We start from the raw sequence: 19,759 nt of genomic DNA, 5'->3' as shown, positions 1-19,759 counted from the left end.
ATAACTTCATTTCCACCTATCATAGGCCTTGCTCATATCCAACTTTAAAGACATAAAACCTTCTTTTGCTATTATTTTATTCTTCAAAAAATGAATAATTTCATATGCAACTAAAATGCTATTAGTAATTAGTCTATCAGGTACAAATGCACTTTGAGAACTACATATAATATTAGGTAGCACCAACTTCACCTTATTTGCCAAAACTTTTGAGAGCAATTTGAAAATAACATTACAGAGACTAATAGGCCTATATTTTGTCACTCTCTCTGGTCTTTTTGGTTTTGGAATTCAAGTAACAAAAGCATGATTGAGAGAGCAAGGGAACTAATTTAGTACTTGCAGTGCAGCATAGGTGACAGATTTTCCCACAAGGCGCTAGTACTTTTGAAAGAAGATAGGCACCATTCCATCAGGTCCAGGTGCTTTGGTTGGGTTCATTTGGGGCAAGGCTTCCACAACTTCTGTCTTAGTGAAGTGTTTTGTGAGTTCCCTATTCATCTCTCTTGTGATTATTCTTCCATTGAGGGTAGATAAAAATTCCATATCCTCTCTTTGTGTGTTAGTGGTAAACAGATCTTGAAAATACTATGTAATAATGCTATCTCTTTTATCACCCAACTTCCACATCCTTTTTCCATCCTCCAGTCTTACAATCTAGTTCTTTTTCCTCTTTTGAGATGCTTTATTATGGATTTTTTTTTTATTTTTTTTTATTTTTATCACCTACCTTTAACCACAAAGCCTTAGATCTTTGCCTCCATAAAACTTCACTTTTTCTAGCCAACAATGTAAATTATCTCGAGCGTTAATATATCCTTCCTTTCTCAGGTGTTGGGGATTCCCATTTTGAAGTTGTTGAAGGTGGGCTCTAACTTGTTGTATCTTATTTTGGACTTTCCCAAACTATTGTGTGTTTCATTTCATGATATTTTCATTGCACACAAAGGTTTTCCTCATTACATTTCCCATATTGGCATGTTTAGGTATTCTATTCCATGAGTTTTCAATAACTTTTTTCACAATCATCTACTTCAATCTACATAGCTTCGAACCTAAAAGGTCTCTTCCCCTTTCTATTATTTGTATTGCCTTTTGTCTACATAATGATAGGTATATGGTTTGAGTGTGCTACTAAGCCTTGTACAACTTTAGAAACATATGACACCACTTAGTATTTGCTAGAAATCTATCCGACCTCTTACAGATATTATTGTCCATTTTTCTATTGTTCCACTAGGCAAATTTGATCCCTTCATATCCCATATCTAACAACTCAGTCATTCATAGCTTGTCTAAATTCATCCATACGTTTTTCAAGTCTTTCTCTACTCTCTTGTTTTTCAGTTTTGCTTAGGATCTCATTAAAGTCTCCAAACACAGCCAAGCATGTTTTCCTTCCCTTTTTATTGATCTAATTAAATCCCATGTTTCGTGCCTTCTAGCTGTCTCAAAATGCCCATATATCCTTGTCAATTGCCATTCTCTACTAACTCTTCCTACCTTAGTCACCTTTGCATCAACATCGTAAGAGAAATTCTATATGGTGTAAAGATGATGAATAGAACACAAATAGTTTTCATCTTTTTATTTTTTTCCTCTTAGCAAGTATGTGGTCTAAGGATGATGAATAGAAGAACTCAATTAGTTAAATAGGCATATATAAAAAAAATTGAAAAAATAAAAACAAGTATGGTGTGTGGGATGATGAGGAGGAAAGCTTTTAGAGAAATTATGAATAGTTAAATGCACCTCATTTCTCCATATTAGAGAGAGACCTCCACTACAACCCTCATTACCAATAGCTAAACAAAAATTAAAGCCTAACTGAAATTTCAAAGTTTCCATCTTTCTCACTAACAATTTAGTTTCTTGCAAAAACAAAACATCGGAACTTCCTTCTTGACAAGATCACAAAGGGCTTAAATTCCACGTAGGTTTCCAAGCTCACATGAAGTCCAGCTTATAATTTTCATGGTTCCAGGCGGGGCTATAGTCTAGCCATCGTTGATCTCTCAAATTGGTTTTTCTCCTCAGACACATCCATCCTTCTTTGTTTTGGTTTACCTTGCTTGGTTTATGAGTTTAAGTCTTCAACGTCTATCTCCTTCCTCTTTTGTAACTGGTTCATATTCTCCTTCATTTGACCCTTATACTAGTCCTTCTCTATCGTTGTCATTTCCTTCCTACAGGTACTCTGTTCTTCTCAATGAGTTGGGATATTGGGCTTTCCTCGTGGGCCTCTTCCAATGCATCATCCTGGGCCTCACTAGAATCCTCTTAACTTTCTAGCTGATGCCCACTTGTCTTTCTTTCCTGAACAACTAACGGTCGATTGCCATCAACTTCAGCATCCATTCCCTGGGACATTCCTTCCGAAATCCATAGCTTGTTATGCGGCTATGCCACCATTAAGGTTTCCCAGAAGATCTTTTTGCCTTAATAACTTCCTTATAGATTTCTGTAAAGCCTCCCTCTTTATTTTGAGAATTTTTGCTATTTCTATTACGAATTTTTTTTCCATTTTCGATATCTAGCCCGTTTCACCCATATTTTCAGAAACATAAATCGCACTTTGCCTAGCATGATTCTGGGGTCGGAGAATTGATGGACTCTGATCGGTTTCCTCCTTCCTCCGATCACGGTGGTTACGTCCCTTCTCTGATGCACTGCCAGTTCACATCCACTTACCAAAGGGAAAACGATCTTCCGTGAAAGGATCTTTGTTGTTTTGCCAACAACTGCAATCTCTATTGTTATGCCCTAATCTGCCACAAACATAGCAGAAATTAGGAAGTCTCTTGTAGACAAATTTAACCCAACATGATCCATGCGGCCCAAGTTTGATATGCTTGCCTCTCATCAAAGGTTTTGTGATGTTCAGGTGAATCCTTACGGGGATGAATTCTCCCTAAGCCACATCCCCTTTCTTCACATCAATCTCTTCCACAATCCCAATGCTATCGCCAATCAATCTCAATACATGTTCGTTCATTGCATACAGTGGTTGATCATAGAGTTTGATCCAAAACATAGCTTCTGTAATCGTTGTCATTAATTTGGAGCTTCCCTTCAAAATCTTTCATCAGTACGAGGTGCTTGTTGAAAGACCATGACCCTTCTCTCTTCACCATTTCTTTTTCTATGCAATCTTCAAACTCAACTAGTATTAGTCTAGAACCCAGATCTTTAAAAGACACTTTCTTTCCTAGACGCGAAATCTTCCTCATTGTTTGTTTAAACGCCTCCCGGTTGTAATTTTTGTCCGTCAGCAGGGACATAATCAAATATTTTTTTCTCCTATTTTTTGAACGTTCTAGCAAAGTAGTGTCCACCAATATCTTCTCTTGTTCTTGCTCGGAGAGGGAGAGTTTTCTTCTATGTTCTCTTCCATTGTTGGCATGTCGATAAGCAGGAGTTATCTACGCACAAGATCCCAGAAAATCTACCTAAAAAACCGATTGAAATCTTGTATAGTGACAGGGAAAGAAAACCTCTACGAGAGGAAATATTGTGTTTTTTTAATAAACCACATTAGTCTAGCGACTTCTTGGTTTGACCATTTTCTTCACCTTTTGACAGCCTTCAATCTCGAACCAAACTCTATCTTAACTCAACTAAATGAGATTACAACTCATTTTGCCTAGTTTCGACATTAGGAATTTTCCAACACATAATTTTACATTAACAACATATAATAGTTTGAGAAATTTGGGAAGCCATAATATTAAGAATATGTATTTTGCATGCAACTCAAACTTAATTTTTTATGTGGACATGTATTTATTCATGCAACTCAAATAAAAACTCTTAAGGAGTTGTCTTAGGTGGGAGGGGAAATTAAGTTTGCGAAAAACTTCATACAAAACACCAACTCCTATAGGAGTTCAATAAATTTTTGTGGGGAGCCATGGTCTTCTCAAGCCCCATTGATGTAGGTCTGACCTTGTTCCTCTTGTTCCATGTGCATGATGAATCATTGGTTCTGGTCACCCCCCATGAACATTTGACTAAGCATTATATTTCATTGAAGAGCCAGTATCGGAAGCATCAAAGATCTGTGAGATTTCTTGCGTACCTTTCTGCAAGAGTTGGGTGGTCATGAATCCTCCACCGTCATTTATCTTAACAAGGTTTGCTTGATTAGGTTCTGATTGGAAATGATCATATGTAGTGCTATGTTGCTGGATGACACTTGTGTATGGTGGTCTAATGGAAGAAGAATGCTGGTGATCATGACCAGCCATGCTACCAGCAAAGCTCTTCATGTGTATCATGGGAGAGTTTATAGTACTACTGCTTGCCGTTCCTATTTGTGCTGCTTTTTGCAACAAGGCTGTTGCTGACATGTGAGTAGAACCGAATATTTGGCCCCCCTTTTTACTTTCTAGAAGGGGATGAAGGGCCCTAGAGGAGTTGTTGGAACTGAACTGAAGGCTTGAAGAAGAGGAGGTTCTTGGACCATCACAGAGAGTACTAGAGCTGGTTGAGAACATTCCTCCTGTCATGTTCATAGGTTTGAAGCTGGGCATTGAGAGTCCTGGATCTTGAGAGAGGGATTTGAGCTGGTTTTTGGGGTCTGAATTGTTGAAGTTGGATGCTCCATTAGTGGATATTTTAGTGGTCATATTCCTGGGCATAGATGACATGATCTCAGGCATCTGTGCTTGAATGTTTGATCCATTGTTGTTGATTAGTTCCTGGTTTACTTTGTTTTTTTCTTCTGCTAATGCATCACAAAAAGCCCTGTGGGTGATAAAACTATTTCTCCTGCACGCACACACAAATGAAGAAGTGGGTTGCATACTGTTTGGAAAGTAAGAATTGAATTAAAGAAACTAAGTTCAGTAGAGAATACAAGAACTATATTCAAAACATGAAGTATGAAAAGAGAGAGAGGGAGGGAGGGAGGGGAGGGGGCGTGCTAAAAGAACGACATAAAAAGAAGCACCAAAAAGGGTATCTAAAAAAGTCCATCAATTTGTCGACCATTAATTCCACATATTTCCACTATTTTGGGGAACTTACAATACAACTAGTACTGTAACTAACCCAAGTGAAAATAGCCCATGGACAGTGCAATTAATTCATTTTGTAGCAAGTATTTTCTATTAAAATATAGAATAAATAATAAAATCTATCTTTTTATATCAGTTTAAACTCTTAGAATAAGTGATAATTTTACATAATATCAAAACAGAGATCCTGAGTTGGAATTTTGACTCTACATTTTATTTCATTTAATTAAATATCCATGTGTTGGGCCACCCATTGATAGAGGGGGAGTCTAGCCCATACGTGAGGTGGTGTGTTAAGACATAAAACAAATAATAAAATCTATCTTTTTTCATCAGTTTAAGCTTTTGGGACAAGTGATGGTTTTTCATTTTCAACAAGCTCTACGAGTTGAGAAATTAACGTGCAAAAACTATCTCAACGTAGAGATATTCCTCGATATAAGGTTATACGATGATCCTATTCTTCTTGAGAAAAGATATTTACAATTGTAAATTGTGCAACCGCAACATAGTCCCTTTGAAAAAAGTGAATAAAACATAATATCTGCATGAAAAAATTGATTTTTTTAATATCGGACTATACTTTTTTTCAAAGTGATTACGCAACATTTACGCACTTTATAGTTGTACGTGAAATTACTCAAAAATATTCAATATTATGCGAACCTGAAAAAGATGGTTCCGCAATTACATTTGTATTCCCTAGTACCGCAGCTCTTTTGATGAGCCTTCCAATCCGATTGCACTGCATATTTCTTCAAGCACTTATCACATTTCCATTTCTTTTCTCCATGCTTCCGGCTGTAGTGTTTTTTGATGCCTGTAAGGTCTCCTAGAGCACGAGCAGGGTTGTTGTGTATACATGTGGACTCAGGGCATATGTAGACTCGTTTCCTGACCTCAGTGCTTGTTTTTCGCTTTAGCTTCCATGGAAGATTATGACCTCTTCTGTGCAATTGAAGATTTTGGTCCCTCTGGAACCCTTTTTTGCAAATTTCACACACAAACCTGTTTGTTGCCATTAGTGTTGTTGGTGATAGAGCAATAACTTGGGCACTTGGATCTAATAATCCATGAAAATTCAATAATTAGAACTTAATTGTCGATTTCTTCTATCTGAGTTAGAATATAAAATGTTACAAAATATTCACTTGAAGTAAGGAAAGATTCTTTGGCTCCATAAAGCCCAAAACAGTTACAAACAAAAAGACATTAAACAAAAGGTGCAATCAAGCAAACAGTTGTACAAAATTATTCTGATCTCAAGTGCAATAATTGAACTGTTATCATATGATCTTATTCTTTTGCAAGACTTAAATAAGATCAGGTTTAAGCTTTTTGAGATGATAAGTATTCCATTTACCATTTTTTTTGTAGTCTTGAACTGAATGATCAAATACACCTTGACATGAATATATCCTTAACCATACTGAACCCCAACTCAAAATTCATGCAGTAATAAAACATCATCTTATATAATTAAGGTTCAAGAACCCTAGATACTAATGAAGAGGACTGATCACAGGTTTCAATCTCATGAAAATAAACACCAAGAAATTAAAACTATTTTGAGGAACTCACTATATTATATATATATATATATATATGAAGGAACTAGCTATATAACAGAGATATATATTAGCATGAAAAAAAAGACCAATTAAGGTTCTTGGGATTGTTTGGATTTGCCTGGAGTTCCCGGAAGATTCCTTTTCTTCTTAACCTTCTGCCGTTGGGAAGTGGAGCTATTGCTGTTAGTGGCAGCACCAGAGAGTCCTGAGCTTGAGTCATCCAAGGGATATTGAAGCTGTTGTTTCTGCTTTTCTTGATGAACTTCTTCACCCGTCTTCCCTGAGGAGAAGCTGCCTTCATCTCCTGTAATATTTGACATTTGAAAAAGAAAATATTGATGATATAATTGTACTGTCCTTATGTGTTTTTTGTTTTTTTCTCCCTTCCTTCCCTTCAAAAGCTATAGTTTGTTTCTTCTAATTGCTGGCGCTCTCACTCAAGGAAAGGGCTTGTTTTTGGGTGAACACGAAATCAGGAGTTTGCTTCATAAGAGGAAGACAAAAACCATGGAATTCTCCTTCATTTCTAGTGAAGAAGAGAACTATTGCTGCCATAAGACTACCATTGGAAGTTGGTCTACTTTGGCCTTATATATATATATATATATATATATTTATAGTATTCATAAGAGACAATCGCTTGGCAAATGCCCCGGCTTATAATATTGGAGGTTTATTTAATAATCATATCCAATCCATTTTTTACCTTTTCACTATTTTATCTTTTTCCTCTTCCTTTGTTGCATAAATATATATAATGGCTATCTATTTTCCTCTCCCTTAAAGTGCTTTCTATTTTCTAACATTATTGCCATGGCTAGATCATGATCTATAGTGGTGGCTTATTCTATAATCATATGCCATGGCCTGGATCCAAGTGGGCAAATAGTTATGCCCAAATTACTTTATTTTCCTATAAACAGAAAATGAATGAAAAAAATTGGCACAAAATTTTGATTTTTTTTTAGTATAATGGTCTCAGTAATTGTATCAAATCATTATATTAGTAAGTAATCACCAGTCTTTTGAATGAAATATATATGCATGAAGAATAATTCTTTTTTAATGTCTTTACACCACATCATCTACGTGACATAATTTGATTTGGAAGATAAATTTTAAAATTTAAATTTTAAGATCACTTAAATGATGCCACGTGGATGTTGTATGGTGTAAAAGCTTTAAAATAGCACAACTATATATGGAACTGCTGATCAGGATCATCCTTTCAATGTAAGGCATAGGATTCAACCAATTATGGGACCAAACCTGATTCACCTCTTTGTGTAATTTCTTTTTATCTAAAATTATTTGGTATTCATTCAAACATTTTGAAATTTGTTCACAATAGTTGTGGTTTTTCCATTAATTATATTGTATAGCTATAGACTTATATATAAACATTGCCCTACTTAGATACCATTGATATAAATAAAAAATATATATATGTTATTTATTCATGCGATGATATAACATTGAAAATCATTAATAGGCAGCTGTTAATTGTTAATGTAACTCTATTTAATTAATAGCTTTCAATACGATCGAGATCTGAAAATTGGACTATTTATATGTTGAGAAACGATATTTGCAGTTGTGATTGTGCAAGTGCCGTATAGTCTCTTTGAAAAAAATAAATTAATAGGAGACCCACATAAAAAAAAATTAACTTTTTAATCATGGACTCTACTCTTTTTCAAATTTTACAAAAATATTCAAGTAATTAAAGACATAACGATGGATATCATGTTGCTGCTTTGTTTTCTTGGTTCAGGCCCATATATATTATATGTACCAGTCATGAATATTTATATATATATATATATTTATAGATATAGACTTATCACAATATGTATATTTAGATGAGTAATATTACATACAGTCGTAAAGTACGCAAGTGCCATGTAGTTATTTTGAAAAAGATTAGGGTCGCTATTAAAAAATTAATTTTTTTCATGTGAGTCTCGTATTTATTTATATTTTTAAAAAATGATTACGCTGCATTTGCACATTTATAATTATAAATATTATTTCTCTACGTAAATATATAGCTGTACATCTATACATATATAGCTAGAAAAATATATATATATACACTAAGTACAATGAGGCATGATATATATCATGATGATGATCATGACGTACGTACGTGCTTAATTAATTAAGCTTTGAATCATTATATGGAAAGTGAACATTTACGGATCATAGAAAATTAGTTTTTAGCAAGCCAATATTAGCACCACTGGCCTAAACGTACGACAACTGCGCGCCCAACCTGACCACCCCAGCTTAGGATTGAAGATTGAACCCCCCCAGTACGTACTCCATGACCACCTGATGATCCCTGCTTTTCTAATACATTATTCATTTAAAACAAAAAGAAATACGTACCAAGTTCATGAGGGATTGATATATATATGCCCCTCATGATCACATCCCCGGCCGTCACAACCCTAGCTTGTCCAATAACTTGCAGCTTTTCCAAACCCAAGGGAAAACAATATTATTTAGCATGATCACGTCCACAAAATGGCAGGGAAAAACAAGGTGACAGAAGTTGGAATATCATTCATGGGCTAAGTATGAAATTTGCGGTAAAAAATAACTCTTAGGGCATTAATTGCATGCAGATCATGCCCCTTCTCCATCACTGAATCTCCTAATTAATGACTCCAAAAAGACAAGTGCCTAGTAATTATCTATGAAGTTCGATTTTTTTGATGAACCTAACATGCATAATCGACGTACACAACAATTAAGCACTTAAAGACACAAGTACGAACTGTTGCAACATCAATATGATATATATGCAATATTCGACCAAATTGTAGTAGCTAGCATTTGGATGCCGCTGTTTCGCAAGTACTAAGACTGATCATCCAGATGCTACTTAACAGAAGCAAAGTAACCAAATGGATAAAACCAATGGAAAGGACGTACGTAGTACTACAGCCACGCCAGCTTAATTAATTTATTCTTTCAATAAACATATATGTATTTTTTTATGAGATATAAAACAAAAGGATAGTCTATTCTTGTTGATATAGACATGTTTTTTATAATGAAAAAGAAAAGAAAAGCGAGAAGATAATATTAATTCTAGCATTTTATTATAGTAGTACTACTCACGAACCTCGTCATTTTGATGTCATTTGATTGTTTATATAATTTCTTATGTGTTTGACGAGTAGAGTAGTAATAAGTTCTGAGCAAGTTCATATCAAAGGGGTCTCCATCGATCCATAATCAAATTGATCTTTATATATATATTCCTGATCTAGCTTAATGTCACCGGCGGCATGCAGTCTGCTTGAGGTTCCAAACTCAATAGCAATTAAACACGAGGGTTGTTAAGCAAAAGTTTTGAATTCTTAATGCAGTGAATGAGTATCTCTATTAATATAGGAGCGAAGTGACTAAAATACACAATATATCAACATAGTTTTGTCATAATTAATTAACGTTAACGCTAGTACTACTTGAACGGTTGGAACTTACCAGCTTTTGCTGCCAATTTATTTTGCGGCAAAATAAAGTTAGTTGTTGATAAGTAAGATTTTTATGTGATTTTTATTATTCTTCTATTTATAAAAAGTGTCAATTTTCCTTTAATTCTATTGGTTTTATTTTATTTCAATATATTTTTCTTTATTTTCTTGGATTTGAAAGAATGAAAAGATTTAGTACAAAAGGAGAACATTTTAGTACAAAAGAAGAGACTACGGATCCAAATCACTAACGAAAGGCGACGAGATTTGAAGAGAGCTAAGGAGATTTGAGCAAAGAGCTTTGTCCTGTGGGCAGAAAAAAGATTTATCTCATCCAAAGACGAGAACTAGCTAGACTTACCTCTAGGTAGGCAAGGCCGGAGACCCAAGGGTGACCAGAATTGACGACAAGAGTTAGGCGATGAGCGATATGATATGTTTTACCTCCTAGGCGAGAAGACTTGGCGACAAGGCTTGGGTAGTTAGATTATGCGACTAGTTTGGGCAATGAAACTTGAGCTTAATCGATTATTAGAAGAAAGTTTAGTCTAAATGACTAACTTAAGCGATCAACCTAAACAATATTATGGGTAACAACTAGCAAAGGAGAGCAGCTTTACCGCTTAGTAGGTTGGCAAGAGGGGAATCTTTTTCATCTCGGTTAGGAACCTTACATATCGCCCAAAAGGCAAGCAAACCAGTTGTATTCAGCGCACACGGCATCTACCCGATGAGACCCTCCCGAGCTCTGCAAATCAATCTGCTTATCACTGAATTTTTCATTTTTGATAATTTCATTATTTTTGGGATATTTTTCTCTTTTGTAATATTTATCTTTAGAAACTATTTTTCAGATCTTTAGGCTAGATTGTAGCCATAAATCTCTAATTCCATTTTGTCAACTTTAACAACTATTTAATCTTGGTTTGTGGGATGAATTAGGAGTCTGAGTTTGGAATCTAAGTTTTATACGATTTTCTGAAGTTCAGTTCTTTGTTTAGTTTTTATTCTTTAAGTTTCTTTCAAGGAGGTGGATTTGGAGAGTAGAGGCAAGAGCTGCATGCTTCATCAACCGACTCCAATGAAGAATACTAGTTTTATTCTTTTTCTTTTCAGTTTTATTCTTTTTCTTTTCAGTTTTATTATGAACTAATTTTATTTTCTAGAGCTTTGATGTATTATGGCATTGAACACATAATTTATATTCTAAGTTATTTTAGTTTCAATATTTCCATGATTGAGTGTTTATTCCTTGTACTTAATGCTTGCAATTTTCTAACTAATTATTGTTCGATCTATTGAATCGTATTGAGACCAAGAGGTGATTTGTGATTAGAGCTCTAGGATTAAACACCATTAGTTGAGCGAAAGTAGAGATGCTTTATTGCAATTAGTGTGATTTTCAAGAAAAATCTAAGGAACTTAATTAGTCTCCATTTGATTAAATTCATATAGAGATATGGAGTTATTAGTTGGAGATATTTTTAATATTATTCGAGAGAAGATACTAAATAGTTAAGGGATTTTATCTTCAACTTGGGATAATTTGAATTCTATAACGAGGAAGAATAAATTGTGTGTGATTTGCTAGGTGAAATCAAATGTTCTAGATCTATTCTTATTATCTTTACAGTCTTAATTTTAATACTCTTTTTTTTTTTCAGTTTAATTTAGATAGTCTATTCTTTAAATTTTGATTTTTCAAATAGTAATTAATTTAGTAAATTTCAGTACTCAGTAGCATAATTAATCTCTACATTTTATATAAATACTTTACTACTTGTTATGATTTTGTGCACTTGTAGATATTTTCACGCGAACAAGTTTTTAGCGCTGTTGCCAGGAATTAATTATTTGTTATTGATATTGATCCTAGCTAGATTGTTACTAATTTGGATTTTATTTTTAAAATTTGCTTAAATAGACCTCAGTTTTGCTTTTATTCTATTCCTATTTCAAGATTTAGAAGTTTATGCCCTGATCTAAACCATTAGAGCCTACACTTTTCAATCCCAAGATTGAAAGAACTTTATATAGAATCAATAAAAACAAGAAGCAAGAGGCTACCACATGTGCATTTACCATGGCCGACCAAGATAATAAAGCTTTGAGGGACTATACTATGCCCTTAGTTAATAGGGCTACATCTAGCATAAGGAGGGCGGCTATACAAGCTAATGATTTTGAGACTAAGCCAACGATAATTCAAATGATACATCAAACTGTTCAGTTTGGGGGGCTGTCACAAGAAGATCCCAATGTCCATATTGCAATTTTTTTAGAAATTTGTGATACTTTTAAACATAATTGGAGTGACAGATAATGCTATTCGATCGAGACTTTTTTCTTTTTCACTCAGGGATAAAGCAAAGGCCTGGTTGAACTTTTTACCATTCGGCATCATCACTACTTGGGAGGAGTTGGCACAAAATTTTTTAGTGAAATATTTCCCCCCGGCCAAGACAGCAAATCTGAGGAACAATATTACTACCTTCATCCAATTCGAGGGTGAATCTCTGAATGAAGCATGGGAGAGATACAAAGATTTGTTGCACAAGTGTCCTCATCACGATCTCCCAACATGACTTCAAGTCGAAACATTTTACAATGGTTTGGGACCCACAAATTGATCTATGGTTGATGTGGCTGCTGGAGGAGCATTAATGAGTAAGACCCATGAAGCCACATATGAACTTCTAGAAAAGTTGGCATCTAATAACTATAAGTGGGCCGTAGAGAGAGAAACGCCGAGGAAGGTAGCCAGCATCGTGGAGCTTGACTCTCTGTCCGCAATTGCAGCCGAGTTGGCAAATTTATCCAAACAACTAGGTAAGATGAACGTTAGTGCTATTCAAACTAATGTTGTTTGTGATCATTGCACAGGAAATCATTCAAGTGTAGATTGCCAAGTGGGGAATCCTTTTGCCCAACCAAGTTATGAACAAGCCCATTATGTGTCCAATTTCCAACATCAAAACAATCATTATTCAAATACATTCAATCCCAGATGGAGAAATCACTCCAACTTTTTATGGGCAATAATCAAGGGTCTGCTAGACCATCTCAACAGTTTCCACAAGAAGAAAAGAAACTGACACTTGAGGATATGTTTATATAGTACATGCAAAAGACTGATATGGTGATCCAAAACAACTTTGCTTCAATCTGTAGTCTTGATGTGCAAATCGATTAGCTCTCAAACATGCTTATCGAGAGGACTGCAGGGACTTTGTCGAGCAACACTGTGACCAATCAGAAAGAACATGTCAAGGCAATAACCTTGAGAAGTGGGTGGACATATGAGTAGCCACAAGCGGAAAGTACCGAGCAGGAAAATCATGGGGAGGCCAAATCTGAGATGAAGGAAGTAGAGCAGGAAGTGGCCGGCTAGCAAGCTGAGAAGACTAAAGAGAATAAAAGGGCTTCGAAAAGCAAGAAATCTAGGGTGTTTACATTTGAAACTCATTCTCCTTCAATTTATGATCCACCAATTCTTTTTCCACAAAAATTAAGAAAACAATAAGATTGATAATCAGTTCTCTAGATTTTTGAGTATATTTAAGCAATTGCATATTAATATTCCTCTCATTGAAGCTTTAGAGTAAATGCCTACATATGTTAAATTTTTTAAGGATATATTATCAAATAAGTGAAAATTCGAAAAGCATGAGACTGTGATGCTAATTGAGGAGAGCAGTGTAATTTTACATAAGAAGCAGCCGCCTAAGTTGAAAGATCTAGAGAGTTTCACAATCCCTTGTACTATAGGAAATTCCTCTTTTGATAAATTTTTATGCGACTTAGGGGCAAGTATTACTCTAATGTCTCTTTGTTTCCAGGACACTAGGTCTTGGAGAAGCAAAGCCAATCACCATCTCTCTACAGTTGGCAGACAGATCTATTAAATACCCTAGAGGACTCATTAAGGACGTATTGTACATATTCATCAATGAAAGCAAGTAGATTCTATCCATAAAGTTGCAGAATATTTTTGGCTCCTTGAATTGCCAAAATTCCTTAGTTTATATTTACTGTTACTACGCACATAACAGGCAGTAGTTGGTGTTGGTGGAAGATCAGCAAAACAGATAGGAGAGGAGAGAGAGCAAGACAAAGAAAGAGATAGAGAGATATGATAGAGACAAAGACATGTTGAGAGAGATAGACGATCTCCAAAAAGTGCAGAGGCTATCGGCAAGAGAGAGAGGGGGGGTGGGAGAAAAAGAAGAGGTTTGATGGCTTTCATGGAACGTTGTTGAACTTTATAGGGATTGGATTTGTTTTTTTTTAACTTTTGTGCTTTACACTTGAAAAAGAGATTATTTAAAAAATCAGCACATGTAAAAAACTTATAACAAATGCTCTATACTTTTTTTTCTTGCAAATTGACACTAACTCTTCATAAAAGTTTTATGAAAAAATAGTAAAGCTTGAATTTTTTTTCCTTTAAATTTTAATTATGTGAAAATTTATTTATTAATCACAAATTAATTATGAAATTTAAAGCTAATTTATAGTTTGAATTGTATTACAATTTTTATTTTATTTTTTTTCTTAGTGTAAAGGATGGTACTTTACATTATAATTATATGGTCAAATTATTTAACACTTAGTACTATAGTTTAGATTATTAAAATTGGCACGTTATATGTTTATTCTAGAAATAACTAATATATAATATACACATTTGATTCTAACTATTAAGACTAATAATAACAGGTAAAGTAGTATAATTATAATTTTTCAAAAAGAAATAAATAATAAATTTTTTATAATTTAAATATATAATATGTCCTGATTAATAATTTACTTTGAAAAGTGTGAGAATGTAAAATCAATTAATATTTTGCATTTTTTTTTTATTTCTTATAGTGTCTTTGAAAAATGAAATAAATTCATAAGAGAAAAGCTCTTAGCCGAACACTACAAGAAAATACACTTGACCTAGCCTTTTTTGAACTGCTGCAAATAAACACGCTGTAAATGGTTATTATTTGCAGCGTTTTTCACATCGCTACAAATATGTTAACATATTTATTATCTGTCCGAGAGGAGTGTACTGAAATTATTTGTTACAACGAGTTTTTGAGTAATAGTGCCAATTAATGGCGCTGCAAATAGAAATGGACTTGTTACGGCGCTGGGAGCTACGTTGGGATGAAGCTGGGCGCCAAAGTAGTAAATATGTTTTAATTTCCCCCCACCCCCCGCCCCAACATTTCGCAGACCATAGTACCTTTCTTCCCTTGTGTTCAGAGAACTCCCTAACCACAAGCTTCTTCGGCAAAACCTATTTGCCCTACCTCCACCTGCAAATCGCGAGTTTGACCAACTGATTTGGTGCGAACCGAACTTGAAGCTAGAAGGATTCACAAGGCACACACGTTCACGGAGCTCTCTTTCAGTTTTTGGAGTCCCATTTTCCCACCCCCTCCCCCCCGGATTTGCAATAAATTCCTCTGTTTTTGGTCTATCAATTTCGACTATAGAGCCCCCTTCGCTGAGCATTAGGTTTTGGTGCCCTGTTATTAGGCTAGTCACTGTGGATTTGGGCTTCAATTTGCAGCGTCGACCGATGCTGATTTTCAGCTCATAGTGGCCATTGTGAAGGTATGTTTTCTTTTCCCTCTAATTTGCATAATCACTTCTTAATTAATTTTGTGTTCCTCCACCGATTAATGACCACTAACTCGCTGCCTCCACCCATTTGGTGCCTACGGAAGGAATTTCTGGGTTTTCCTCTTAGGAATGTAAACACCAGCCCATGTGTTTGATGCATTATGCTGAGATTTTTTCCACAAAATCTTCCTTTTTGTATATACGAATCCCTTTTGTTATTGTTGCACCACGATCCTTTTCTTGGTGGCAAAGGGTTATTGGTATCGCCTCTTCCCCTTCATTTCCTCCACTCAGTTGGCATGATTTATAGCTGGTAAGAACCTCTGCTTTTTACCCCAATTTTATTCCTAGCGTTTAGGTCAAGTATAAATTAGCATAGACTCTTTGTACATTAATTTTTCCTCAATCCAGTTAGCCTAAAGTAGTTAAAAGATATTGGGTAATTTGTCACAGATATGCCTTTCTCTTTCATTTTATTTCAAATTGCTATTTAATTCCATGGTGTAACCAAAATTATAAGTTACTTCAATATTTTACTTCAAATTTAGTATACTTTGTGCACTAGTATTCCCTCATATTCTTTCAAATTGCTTGGAAATACTGAAATTTTGGAAGTTGAAATAATATGCAGACTATCGGTTGGTGTAGACTTGTGTTAAAAAAGCATTGACCATAGTTGACATGATGCTTGTTGTTGGTGTCCAGTTAGCAAAAGAAAACATAAATAACCACCAATCTCTAAACTCTTTATTTGCAGCGTCTCATTTTCTAAGAAAACTACAAGTGTAACCCTCCCCTTCTCAATATGATCTTGTGGATAAGCCAACACGCCCACATAAGCTTCTTTTACCAGTTTGGAATGAAAAAATTATTCAAAATTTTGTAGTTTCATCTCATGAAGTGCTCATGAGATTAAGTGATTATTATTGTTGATAATAATTCCTGCTGGAATTAATGAAGGATAGTCATAAGATCTTAAGAACTCTATTTGTTGAATCATAAATGTATCTCCGTAATTAACTTAATTACATTCGGAATGCCAAGTTTTGAATAAACCCATGCACCTCAACTACGCTGATCATACGTTCTCTAGAGATGTTATAAGTTTTATTCTTTTACAAAATCTACTGATATTGGATAAAACAGGGACTAATAGATATATGTAGTTTAAGAAAATAAAATGAAATAGATATCTATTCTTAATAACTATTTCGTCCATGATTCATACAAGCAATGCTATAGGCTATAACTTGACTATAATGGAAGTAATGAAAAACTGATTTAGAGTTGTTTTGCCTTTTTTTGGTATGTTAGAGATAATTTCAAATCAAAGATTTGCTTTAATTATTATCTACACTTGATTTTCATATGTATCAACTTAAGAGATTTGGTTTTCATAATTATCAACCAAAGAGTTGTTGGTTTTCTGCTTGACCAAATGAGGAGATTTTATTGACAACTCCATTAAGATACTAACAAAAATCTCATCTCCATTTAATATTTCTATAAATATTAATTAACCAAAATGTATTCATCACCCACTGAATATAGCAATGATTATGCATTCAAGGTCTTTCTCTCATTCTCCTCTTTCTCTTTGAAACAATCTCAATTTCTATTACTTGTATTTCTTATTTTCAATCATGGCATCATAGTTCTCAGCTAACGCCATGCTCCATTTTGTAAACAATTTCTTTTAAAAAACTTTTTCACTAGCTTAGAGTCTTACAAAATCTTCATACCCTTTCAACCATCTTCCATCTCAATTTCATGTCATCCAAGATGAATTTGTTGACATGTAAGCTTTTTTGTTAGTTCTTTTGTTAACCCAACTATTCTTTTCAACCTTTTCTTAGTATTGTGCGACCACCAATCTCATTTTTGAATTTTTATTTTTGGTCTTATAGTTGACATTAATATGGACACACCAACCACTTCAGATTATTTTTTCAGAAACAGTCAACTCTTTCATATCAGTATGCAGTACTTCTTCTTGATCTTTTCTCTGAAGGACCTTTGATCTGAAGTTGAGTTGCATTTGATTGCAAGACATCAAAATAGAAAGTAGTTTAGTTATATAGAAACTATATATTTAGGATGAATTCTGGGAAGATTAATTATAAATGGGGGTGTCTTTATCTTAGGTAAGACTTGAGCAAAATGTCCCACCAAAAAAGTTAGTTAACCGTAAATATATATAGCAACTTTAGATATGATCTTTTAGGGTATGTAAGGATGTATATATATATTTAGGTAAGATGATTTAGTTCGACCGATCACCATTTAATTAGCAAGAAGCAAGAGGAGTGGCGTGTTGGCATGGGGAAGGTACTTACATGATAACCCTGGAAGGGCCTACTTGCAGCTTGCTTATGGAGAATCATACACAGTTTTATTAAACATGATCTCAAGTCTCTATCTACTAACTGTCCCACTTACATGTTTTTGTATTATTTTTCTCTTTTCATTTAAGAAAAGAGAAAACATTCAATATGAAACGAGAATCTTTTTGAGGGAAAAGTTATGAGGATATTGGATATATAGAGAACAAAAATGAGAGCAGACCTGCAACCATGTTTGGTGGTCGACGTTATATATATTATTATTTCTTCATTAGCATATATGCGTGCTGTAATTGAGGAATTGTTGGAATTGAACCTAGATGCACCTAGCTAGCTAGCTAGCTAAGCTATGATTTTTGTGTTATAAAAGTTAAAAATGCAAACTAACATTTTTAACTTAGTACTGTTGGAAGTCGGCATTTATTTTTTGGATTTGTCTGTTGGAATACTTTAAACATATTGCAATATAATTAATGCATGATGGATTAATTTCCACCATGCTGCTTGCTTTTCTTTTGACCTGATTCCACAGCTAGCCCACCCTATGATCTCCATCTCATGTAGTGCTGTGTTGCCAATGCATTATTAATCAGATATGCATAATTGTGTAGAACCTAACTTATAAGTTGGGATAAGCCATCACACACACACACACCTATCCATTCGCTAGCTAATACATGAGATATGTCATTTGGCTTAATGGGTTTTGAGGGGGGGAAACGATCTTTCTGTTGATGGCTTAAAGTCTCTGGGCAGTGGGGACCATGAAAGATACCAAAATTCTGCAAGTAGTACTTTTATTCAGATCCTCGATTGAGCTTGCCTAGCTAACGCCTAATATTGAGATCATGATATATATACATTGTTTTGTAATATATACATATATATATATATATATATATATATATTGAAACTAATGACCTTAATGATTATTGTAAGTTCTCTTGGAGGTAATTATTATACATCCCAAAAAGAAGTACTTCCAACTTTACTCCCATTCTGCCCAAACCTAACTTGTAGACATAAATATGAATCTATCAATATATTTTCTCATTGATCTTATGTACTGTTAAAGAAGTATCTTCTTCCATGTAATTGGTGTCTTCTTCCATTTAATAATCATTGATGTCATCTAATTATTTAATTATTTTTTGCTTCTCATTTTTCCCAAATGTGCTTGGTAATCCGCTTAATTTTTTGCTCATATTTAATTATTTTTTTGCTTCTCGTTTTTCCCAAATGTTTTGTTCATCTTGTTAGAAATGAACTAGCCTCATGTATTGCTCTTTTAAAGAAGTAATACAGCTCTGTTTTCAGTTGTAGTATTTAGTAAATGATATGACTTTCTATTGGGATACAGCTCTGCTTTTTTGTATATGGACTGTGTTGGTATACTGTCTTGCTCATCATGGCATAATAGTACCATGATTTGTTTTTTTTTTTTTTTGTGTGTATCCCCATCACTATATTACTGATGTTGTACTGCTTATAAGTTATCCTTACCAGGCATAAATTGACTTTTGTTTTTGATGAACTTTTCTGCTATCTGTTTTGTTTCTGAACTTTTCTGCACCATTTTATTTCTGAACTTTTCTGCACCATTTTTATCTTTTATTTGCTGCCAGAATAAAAGAATACTTTTCTTTTCTGATCTCTTTTTGGATTCATCAAGATTTCTACCACCCTACCTTTCACAATTGCATTTATGTCGATAATTCTAG

At 34.3% G+C, this 19,759-nt stretch overlaps 1 non-coding gene and 1 pseudogene across 1 annotated transcript; both read right to left on the bottom strand.

Annotated features, from left to right (window-relative positions):
- Positions 1–3,919: 3,919 nt before the first annotated feature.
- On the bottom strand, positions 3,920–6,909 carry LOC122274427 (annotated as a pseudogene).
- A 5,636-nt stretch (positions 6,910–12,545) lies between these two features.
- On the bottom strand, positions 12,546–12,652 carry LOC122274803. Its single transcript, XR_006228347.1, has one exon. It is a non-coding gene; the product is annotated as a small nucleolar RNA R71 (small nucleolar RNA).
- Positions 12,653–19,759: the final 7,107 nt, after the last annotated feature.

The sequence above is a fragment of the Carya illinoinensis genome, chromosome 8 (assembly GCF_018687715.1).
Source record: "Carya illinoinensis cultivar Pawnee chromosome 8, C.illinoinensisPawnee_v1, whole genome shotgun sequence".
Lineage (NCBI taxonomy): Eukaryota > Viridiplantae > Streptophyta > Magnoliopsida > Fagales > Juglandaceae > Carya > Carya illinoinensis.
The sequence above is the reverse complement of the archived record's forward strand: the minus strand, read 5'-3'. Positions and strand labels throughout refer to the sequence as shown.